The sequence below is a fragment of the Lygodium microphyllum genome, chromosome 10 (genome assembly GCF_053477565.2).
Source record: "Lygodium microphyllum isolate KBCC chromosome 10, Lygodium_microphyllum_v1.1.10, whole genome shotgun sequence".
In the NCBI taxonomy this organism is placed as follows: Eukaryota; Viridiplantae; Streptophyta; class Polypodiopsida; order Schizaeales; family Lygodiaceae; genus Lygodium; species Lygodium microphyllum.
Window position 1 is genome coordinate 44,676,624 of NC_141144.1, and position 9,777 is coordinate 44,686,400.

Genomic DNA, 9,777 nt, shown 5'->3' on the forward strand with positions numbered 1-9,777 from the left:
AGTGCTATGGAAGAATGGCTAGACTTTTTTATCCATTGACCTACAAATATGATTGACAGCTTGTCTTCATTGATTTTTATTTGGTTTATGGGAGAAACAGTTGAAGAAGCATGAGTTCATTGTTTAATACAACTTGATTTATTAAATTCATATCATAAAAATAAATGGTCTGACATCATCAAAGTCAAGATTTTATGCTTGGATGTAATGCTCCTAGGTGTATTCTTAAAAATGACACCTCATTTGTTTGATTCGGAGCTATATTTTAGTAGTTATAACTCTTTTACTATGATAGCCCTTTCTTGGATAGCATGAGCAGTATGAAGACAGTCATGAACTTATTGGACCATGGACTCTTCTTCAACTTCTTCCTTTGAACTTTTATGATACATCCATTGTAGTATCTTTCCATTTGCAGCTTTGAGGACAAAGCTAATTGAAGCAGGGATGGTTTGTAATGAAGCAAAATAAACCACGTAAATACCTTAGCCATGTTAGTATGAGGGTGACTATAAAAAGGCAAGAAGTGCTAATGTAGGGGGGCTTTTTTACACTTACACTAATTTTCTTAGAGATTTCTTGTTCATCACCATCTTGGGGTGAGTACCAAGCTTTGTTTTCTTGCATCTTAATTTTAGCTTCCATGGCTACGTTGTGCTGTGGTATAATGAAAGATGTCTATGGAATGGCCATGATTGAAGCATTTTCATGTTATTTCCTTAGTGCAGTTCATTAGTTTTTTGTTAATTTTCATGGTAAAATAGACCTTGTTTACATTCTATCTAGTGTTATCGAGTCCAGCTAGCCATAGGCGTTCGATCGTCAAGATCAAAGCCTCCCAGTTTCCTCATTGGGGCTTGCTTAGTTTTCTAATTAGCAATACTACCACGTTGTTTGGACATATAAAATCAGCTTACTTTTATTACTCTATTAAACTAGGTTCTTAAACTCAATCTTTAGCACATAGCAAACAATTAGAAAATCAGACACTTTATTTCATAGTAACATCCAAAACCATCACTCTGCAGAGTGGTACAAAACCATCTTTCTGCAGAAATACACCATTTAACACAATATTAGTGAGTTTGGGAATCTCCCAATTCCCATTTTTTGAATACTAAAAAGGTGGTACCCAGATAACATGCCCATAAGTTTCTCAAAACCATATGATGTGACCTATCATTGGAAAGCGCTTGAAAAATGGAGTCTATTGAGCTATAGAGCGCTCGATTTGGAGTTATAGTGTTCAAGTTATGACAAATCCAAAGATTTGACCACGTGTCCCAAACTTATGGGAAATTCCCATATTCCCCAATATGGTGTTATTTAGCCTAGGATAGAACCTTTCAATCCCTCAGGATTGTGCTATATGTGATTGCACTCATCCGCGGTCACATCTACAGTCAATAGGGAATTTATTGGCTCAGATCCCCTCTAAGCTTCCCTGAGCCTCAGGAGACATCCTACATAATAGAGGCACTTATCACTCAGCCCTATGCCCTCTCACATGCTCAAGTGATCAAAAATCAAAAACATCTACCTCCCTCAGGAGCATAGGACCCCCGCCCGCAAGTGAGTTTTTCCACACTCTATAAAGTGTTAAGGAGCTTTGGGTTGGGGACCCCAATGTCCCGAACCACCACAATCCACAACTCGTCTGGCTGATACAAACCCAAAATCGTAAGAGACATAATTCATCATTCACAAATCTAAAAGCAGTCATAACCATAAAACATTTTTAACACACTTGTCAATGTATGCAATGCATAGAATCTATCCCCTTCATCAATTCATGTGTTCTTTCTTAAAAGCAATTGATAATACTAATATGTTTTTATAAGTTTAAGTACCTTCTAACTAATCATAATCATTTTCTTATGTACTAACCTGATTATCTCCATTCGGCCATCCATCGTGATTACAGGTTATGGCCGCAACCTCTGTTTGTTGAAATAACTGGTCCTTTACGTTTTGAATGGATTTAGGGGAAACTTCCGCTTACGCTTCAGCTTCGTGTTGAGTTCCCTTAGCACAAGGGCTACTTCCTTGCATTGGGGAGCTCTCCGAGTATGACCTCGCTCACCATCTTGACATCTCTTGGGAGACATGGGAGGAGCTTGATGGATTTGAGAAGCGCTTTCGCATAGGTGTGGAGAGAGAGAGAGAGAAGCTTGGTTGATTGCAACAAAGCTTTGTTGCATCAACAGCAAAGAGGCTTCTGTATGGGTCATTGTGTTTTGACGTGACGCTCTACCCCTGTTTATATAGTGAAGGGGGGGTAAAGAGAGGACACTTGCTTTTTAGTGCTTTCGATGACATTATCAATGACAAGAGAGAGAACAATTTCTTCTAGTATTTTTTATGACATCATTGATGATGCCAAAGAGGGGACTCCATTTTTATAACGTGAAGATAAAAATCTACAAATATATGGGCAAGCACCGTGTGTCGCATCATCAGGCGGGCATCACTCCAAGGCTCACGACTATGGCGGTGGCTAAGGCATAGACCTTGTCATCTTGGCCTTGGCATACTTCGCAACCTGTTATGAAGGCTTCATTGGTGCCATTGACTGAACGTGAGAAGCTCCCATTAACTTGTAGGAAATTCTTCTCGGAAGGTCACCCATCTAGACAGCGTCGTCACCCAAGTGCACTTAACTGCCAAGTGACTATCCACTAGGCTAGTTCTTTTTATTGTTCTATACTACAAATATAGTTTTAATAAGCTAGTCTTGAGAGGGTTTCCCAAGTCTTTCTTCCATGAGCTGGCATATAATACCTCATTAATAATAACAATTATCTTCATATTTAGAGCTAGTTTTTAAAAATGTGTACTTTTATTTTCAACATAAATCAATTTTTGGAATGTATACACACATTGTCTATTAAAATAAACTAAGTAATGGGGACATTACATTATTCCCTCCTTAGAGAAATCGAGATGGCTTTATTTTAATTATAACAATTATCTTCATATTTAAAGCTAGTTTTAAATATGTACAATTTTATTTTCAATATATTTCAATTTTTGGAATGTATATGTACATTGTTACATAAGAAAAAGATTACTATTAGTTAGAACCTACTTAAACTTACAAAAACATGTTAGTATTATCAATTGCTTTTTAGGAAAGTACACGGGAGTTGATGAGGGGATAGATTCTATGCATCGCATACATTGACAAGTGTGTTAAAAATGTTTTATGGTTATGAGTGTTTTTGGATTTGTGAATGATGAATTATGTCTCTTACGATTCCAAGCTTGCACAACCGAACAAGTTGTGGATTGTGGTGGCTCTCTAACACTCTATGGAATGTGGTAAAACTCACCCGCATGTGGGGGTTCTACACTCTAGAGGTAGGTGTTTTTTCTTTTTGATCACTCAAGCATTTGAGAGGGCAAAGGGCTAAGTGATAAAGTGCCCTTGTTATGTAGGACAACTCCTGAGGCTCAAGGAAGCTTAGAGGGGCTCTGAGCTAGTAAATTCCATGTTGACCGAGAAGGACGGAGTGCGATCACATGCAGCCCAATCTTGAGGGATTGGAAGGTCCTATCCTAGGAGGCTAGATGGTGTCTTTCTGTGGAAAGATGGTTTTGTACCACTCTGCAAAGTGATGGTTCTAGATGTTACTGTGTGAAATAAAGTATCTAATTTTTGTAATGAACGGGGATCACGGGAATATGGCATGGGAACATACCAATCACACTGACGGTATATAAGGTGTAAGAGGGTATTTTGAAGCATGACAGAAATTATCAAGAAAGTCTCTTTTCACCTTCTCAAGCTTTCATGGCTTCCTCTTCTTCTTCCTCTTTCCTTCTTTCTCTCTCTTCTTCTTGCCTTTCTCTCTCCTCTCCCCCTTCTTCTACAGTCCTTCTCTCTCTCTTTCCCCTTAGTTAGGACAGTTAGGTCTCCTTCATTACAAGTGCTATCAGAGCTTTGTCCTTGATCCTTCTCTTTCCCCATAGATTTAGGGCTCTCACAATTTCCCACAGTTAGAAAGCTCCAGTTACATCTCTTTCACAGGTACACAGGAGTACTCAGGCAGGCTGTCAGCCCTCTTGAAGTCTGTGGCAGCCTTTCTTGGAGTTTTCCCAAGAACCATGGACAAATCTGGAGGTGGGCAGACAAATTTGACAGGTCATCACTAATTTTCATGCAAGTTTTTTAGGGTTTTTGGCAAAAAAGAGGGTAGCACAGTTAGAGAAGGCCAAACACTTAGTTACTTTTCAAGAAGACCTCTCTCCTCTTCTCCCAAGCTGCCATGGAAGCTCCAGCTCAAGAATCTCAGGAATTCTTCTCCCCCTCCTCTTCCTCAGCAAGTTGGGCTGGTCCTAAGGTGTTCCCCTCAGTGAGAAGAGCACATTGAGCAGCAGCACCACATGGTTCAGCCCTGCCTGTGGCCCCCAGGAGTAGCCCAAAATTTACGGCGCAAAAAACGGGTTGCTTCCTGGCCTGCAAGGCATCCCCCCAGCCCTCCCCTCCTTCCTGACTTCAGTCCTGGTCCTTGGCCACCTTCTTGGGCAGCATCAGTGGCATTTTCCTCAACCCTTGGACTCCCCTTTGGCACTCAAGAGACCCTGGTCTAGTGCAGTCCATGGCAGCCATGAAACCTTGGCATCAAGCTCAGAATTCCTGAAGTTTTTGGTCTCTCCTTGGTCCCCAAGAGTCCCCTCTTGAACATTTCTCAAGATTTCAGCCATCTAGAAGAACAGGAAGAAGATTACAAGCAAGATTTGAAGGCATGCACTTGTGAGCAGCATGGCTATGGAGTAGGACCTCCATTTCAGCAAGAACTCTCATGGAGAGGTCCTGAACCATCCTGCCCCAAGCTTTCTTGAAGAAGCATACCCATTTTGGAGCCATGGAGCATTTGGGATCAAATGGAGCTCTCATGGAGGACTGAGGTAGCATCAGTGGCTGTCTTCTTCTCCAAAAGACTCAAGGTAACTATTTCTTGGCTCTCATTCTCTCCGTTTAAGCCTCTTGTTGAATCCCATCCATTTGTTTGAGAGAATGTATGAGTCCAAGTAGGTAATAGGAGACCCAGACCTTGAATGCATGCTGATTAATTGCCCCATTCATTTCTCTTTGATCTTATAGTGCTGAAATGGATTTTACTCATGCTGAAGCTTCATTGTGATTATATTTTGCTTACCCATAACCCGTTTGGCTTTTGTGAATTGGCTGAGCCAAGAAGTGATAAAAATCCATTGTATAAGGGTGAGTAGGCAGTGAGTCACTGCCGGTAAGCTCCCTATCCCTATTCCCATTCCAATTCCATACACTTCATGAAAAGCCCAAATTTTTGATTCCAGAAATGCACCTCATGCTGGTTGTTTAATTAATAAATGTCTGCCATGTATATTCCGGGTGAGGAAAAGCCCCATGCCAGGCGAGGTGGCAAGACAAAAGAGGGGTGACCCCCCCTTGCCATCAAAGACCCTGAAGGGGTGCACAACCTGGCCCGGGGGGAACTTTGCCCACCTCCCGGTGATCCGAAGCCCAAATAATTATTACAAGTGCAGGTACATTTTATGGAATAGCCCGAACCCTAATCAGTTGAGCCTACAAACCCCTACATGCATTGGTAATGTCATAAACCGCTTGGTAATGTATGGTGGATGCAATGTAAGAAGGTTAGGGAATGCAATATGGAACTGGTCTAAGAAATAAGATATGGATGCAATGAATGTATGGCTTTATGGGGCATTGAGATCCACCATTGAGGCCCTGGATGTCTGGGATAAGACCCTCACCATTGGGATAAAGAATGCTTCTTGAGGGGAGCCTTTGCAGGGCATTGCATACAGCCAGTCCTACACAGTCAGCTCACAAGAATTGATTACAGCAAAGCCTCTTTGTATGACTAAGCACAAGCTCTATAGCTTGACTCAAAGAGGGTATTTTCCCCTTCGATCTGAGCTAAAAACTCCCCATTCTGCCCTACGGTTTGGGAGATACACTCAGTTTTGTACCCAGAGGCACTGTGGGACAAGCAGCAGTCCTATACAGTCAGCCCGCAAGAACTGATTACAGCAAAGCCTTCTCATGTGAGTAAGCATGAGCTCTATAGCTAGATTCGAAGAGGGGATTTTCTCCTTTGATCCGAGCTTAAAAACTCCCAATTCCGCCCTACGGTTTGGGAGTTACACTCAGTTTTGTGCCCAAAGGTACTATGGGACACGCAGCAATCCTACATAGTCAGCCCACAGAAAGTGATTACAGAAAAGCCCTAATCATTTATTGTTGAATATATCTTTATATAGCCTCGTAGAGGGGATCAAGAGCTTTCATTTGAATCAGAAAGTTTGGCAATCAGAGTTCCCTAGCTCAAGTTATCATCATTTCTGTAATAGGGGGTCTGGTAGACTGCACTTGGAATGGCAGGCCACAAGGGTAAAACAAAGGCCCAGGAGGAATTTCAGCATGAAATAAGGGACTCCCGTGCCTCAATGAACGATCCTAGTTCAGCCCAGGAGGATCATGAAGACTTGTTTGAAGAAGGTGCCCCCGAGATAGATCGTTTATCTATGCCAACATGAGACCCGCCATGCTGATCGACATCGAGAGATGGAGCAACGCCACATGGAGATGGAAACCCGCCAAGATCGGCGTCATTCCGAGATGATGGCTAAGATGGACTTACTCATAGAGCGCATGGGCACCCTCATTCTCGCCATTGCCCCCTCCTCAGATCGACCCAAGGAGTACGTCCCTCCCCGTGAGGCTAACCCCCCCCCCCCCTTGGAGACCGGGCGCAGCCCACAAGGTCTTGGTGGTACCCGTGGCATTCCCCATAGCACTTATGAGACAGGTGAGCCCTCCGCTCAGAATGATGAGCCCCTCCTTCCCTCCCCCGTCCCGAATCCTTCCAGCCCATCATTGGCACCCCAACTTTCCCGTAACAGAAGCTACTTGCACACTCAAGGGAATGGCCCCAATGCAAACCTTGGGTAGCATGGATTGCATGGAGTGCATGGGCAACATGCATATGGCAATGGGCAGCATGCATATGGCAATGGGCAGTATGCATATGGCAATGGGTAGCATGTATATGGTAATGGGCAGCATGGACATTTTGGACAGCAAGGTCCTAAATGCAATGCACGGGCAGCATGGCCCCCATGGGAATTTTGGACAGCAATGCATGTATGGGCAGCATGTAGCACATGGCATTCATGGGCAACCGGGCCCAAATGAGCTGCGTGACAAGATCGTGTTTACAAAATTTAATGGGCAATCCTCATCCCTAGCTAAACTAGAGGAATGGACCTCTAAATTGGAAGCCTATTTTCTCATCTACCCCCGTACCGATGAAGCAAATATCATTTTTTCCTCCCTTCACTTAGAAGGTTTTGCCCACACATGGTGGAGATTTGTTCAACGAGAAAACCAGCAGTTTCGTGATTATTGTATTGGGATGTGATTGGCTTCAGTAGTTGGAAAAAATCTCTATGGACTTCTCTCAACTGTACATGGAGTTTGTAATGCATGGGCAGCTTGTACACTTGGAGGGAATCAAAGAAAATGCAGATTTTCAGCTTATAACAGCAAGACAACTCAAAAAGGAATTCAAGAAGCACTCCCAAATCTTTATCTTGCACTTGCGTAAGGATAATGATGACCAACACACCTTGGGGAAGCAAAATGCAGCACTAAAAGCACTTTTGGCTGAGTATGAAGACTTATTTCAGCCTCCCACTACCCTTCCCCCAAAAGATTGGTGGATCACCCGATTGACTTGGAGCCCCATGCCAAGCCCATCAATAAACCCCCATACAGACTCTCTAAATGTGAGAGAGAGGAAGTAGCAAAGCAAGTCAAGGAGCTCACTGAGATGGGATTCATAGAGCCTAGCTCTTCCCCTTATGCGTCCCCGATCCTATTGGTTAAGAAAAAGAACGGATCTTTCCAGTTGTGCATTGACTACCGTGATCTCAATAAGATCACCGTCAAAAATAGATACCCCATCCCTCGAATTGATGACTTGCTTGATGAACTCAAGGGTGCACGCTACTTCACTAAGATTGATTTGCGATCCGATTACCACCAAATCAGAATGCGGGTGGGTGATGAAGTCAAAACGGCCTTTCGGACTGACCGTGGCTTGTATCATTTCCTTGTCATACCATTTGGGCTCACAAATGCCCCCGCCACATTTCAGAGCTTAATGAACAAGATATTGTAGCCATGGCTTTTCAATTTTGTGTTGGTATTCTTTGATGATATACTCATTTACAGCAAGTCAATGCATGAGCACTTGAAACATGTTAGACAGATTTTTGATGTACTGAGAGAGCACCGTCTCTTTGCCAAAGAAAGCAAGTGTGTCTTTATGCAAACGGAGGTTGAGTACTTAGGACACATCGTTAGTGAAAAAGGCATCCAAGCTGATCCTAAAAAAGTGCAATGTGTCCGGGAGTGGCCCACCCCCACTAGCACTACCTCCTTGCGCGGATTTCTTGGTCTTTCCTTCTTTTATAGGAGATTTATTCGCCATTATGCCACCATTGCAGCCCCATTAACAAATCAGCTGAAAAAAAAGGCTTTCCTATGGAATGAACTGGCTGCCCGCAGTTTTCAGCAGCTGAAAGACTTGCTCACCTCAGCCCCCATCCTCATATGCCCCGATTTTTCAAAGGATTTTACCATTCAGTGTGATGCTAGTGGATGGGGTATTGGTGCAGTTTTGCTGCAGGAACATGGGGTAATAGCTTTTGAGAGCCGAAAATTGGATGATAAAGAGAGAGAGTTGCATGTTTATGATCAGGAGATGTTGGCAGTCATTCATGCTATCAAAAAGTGGCATCACTACTGGTATGGCAGCAGATTTAAGGTAAAAAGTGACCATCGTGTGCTCAAATATTTCTTGACTCAGCCCAACCTCACTCCCAAACAACGTAGATGGGTGGCGACACTACAAAACTATGACTTTGAGATTACCCACACCCGTGGAAAGGACAATGTAGTGGCTGATGCACTCTCTCGCATGTGGGCATGCAAAGTCTCATCCATCACTGAACTCCACCATGATTCAGGCATACTTGCTTGATGCTGAATTCAACCCTCTTTTCCAGAAATTACAGCAAGGTGTCTTGGATGAGAACTCCCAATATCAGCTCCATAATGGCCTCATTTGGATCCATAGTCGTATTGTGATTCCCCATGCCTCTCCCTTCACCCAAAGGATCCTTGAAGAGATGCATTCTTCCCCAATTGCTAGCCACTTAGGGGTCTTCAAAACATATGATTGAGTTTCAAAAAGCTTCCATTGGAAAGGCCTATGGCGGGATGTAAAAGACTTTGTGTCTAGATGTGTGCCTTGCCAACAAAATAAAGATAGCTCTCTTAAACCGGGTGGTTTATTGCAGCCTTTACCTATTCCCGAAGGAAAATGGACCCACATTACCATGGATTTCATCACTGGTTTACCTACAACCAAGAAGGGTTGGGATAGCATTTACGTGGTAGTTGACTGACTCACTAAAGCAGCCCATTTCATCCCTACAAAATCAAAGTTTACAGCATCCCAAGTTGCCACTCAGTTTATGGAGCATGTTTTAAGTTGCATGGCTTGCCCCAAGTCATAGTACATGACCGGGACACCAAATTTATGAGTCAGTTTTGGCAGACCATTTTCAGCTCCATGGGGACCAAATTGGCTCCGTCTACAGCCTATCATCCCCAAACGGATGGGCAGACCAAAAGAGTCAATAAGTGGCTTGAAACTTATTTGCGACATTTTTGTCATGATGTGCAGAATTCTTGGG